The sequence below is a fragment of the Phytophthora infestans genome, genomic scaffold (assembly GCF_000142945.1).
Source record: "Phytophthora infestans T30-4 supercont1.85 genomic scaffold, whole genome shotgun sequence".
NCBI lineage: Eukaryota > Oomycota > Peronosporomycetes > Peronosporales > Peronosporaceae > Phytophthora > Phytophthora infestans.
In genome coordinates this window covers 232,369-233,277 of record NW_003303674.1, presented here as the reverse complement: position 1 = coordinate 233,277, position 909 = coordinate 232,369, and the positions used below count along the sequence as shown (strand labels likewise).

Genomic DNA, 909 nt, shown 5'->3' with positions numbered 1-909 from the left:
CTTATTTGGGGTGACTTTTCTGCTGTGGCGTGATGGACTGATGAACCATGGCTCATCTAGCTTGGCATTTGAATCGGCTTTGCTGTTGCGAAGTAGAGTGGCGGCTTCGGCTGCCGAAGGGTCGATCCATTTGGGAAATGGTGTGTACTTCGGTATGCATCTCAATTGGACCTGATATCAGGCAAGATTACCCGCTGAACTTAAGCATATTAATAAGCGGAGGAAAAGAAACTAACAAGGATTCCCCTAGTAACGGCGAGTGAAGCGGGAAGAGCTCAAGCTTAAAATCTCCGTGCAAGTTTTGCGCGGCGAATTGTAGTCTATAGAGGCGTGATCAGTGTGGGCGCTTGGGGCAAGTTCCTTGGAAGAGGACAGCATGGAGGGTGATACTCCCGTTCATCCCTGAGTTGCTCGTGCGTACGATCCGTTTTCTTTGAGTCGCGTTGTTTGGGAATGCAGCGCAAAGTAGGTGGTAAATTCCATCTAAAGCTAAATATTGGTGCGAGACCGATAGCGAACAAGTACCGTGAGGGAAAGATGAAAAGAACTTTGAAAAGAGAGTTAAAGAGTACCTGAAACTGCTGAAAGGGAACCGAATCGTTTCCAGTGTCTATAATCCGTGGTATATTTCATTGGCGAGTGTGTGCGTGCGTGTGCTGTGGCAGCGGCTTTTTTGGCTGCGCTCGGCGTGTGTGCTGTGTGTGCTTGCTGGTGCCCTGTGCTGCGGTGGGACGTCAAGGTCAGTTCGTATGCTGCGGGAAATGGCCGCCGAGGAGGTAGGGCTTACGCTTGCGTTTGTCTGTTATATCTTGGTGGACGAGTAGTCGCGGTTGGGACTGAGGTGCCTACAACGTGTTTTTGAGTGGGCCTGTGTCTCTGTGTGCGCCGTGTGCGGATAGCTGCTATGCG

General features: G+C 50.8%; 1 non-coding gene across 1 annotated transcript; it reads left to right on the top strand.

The window, feature by feature from the left end:
• Positions 1 to 57: 57 nt before the first annotated feature.
• Positions 58 to 909, top strand: PITG_33442 (the record flags this gene model as incomplete). Its single annotated transcript, XR_009934836.1, has 1 exon — positions 58 to 909. It is a non-coding gene; the product is annotated as a 28S ribosomal RNA (ribosomal RNA).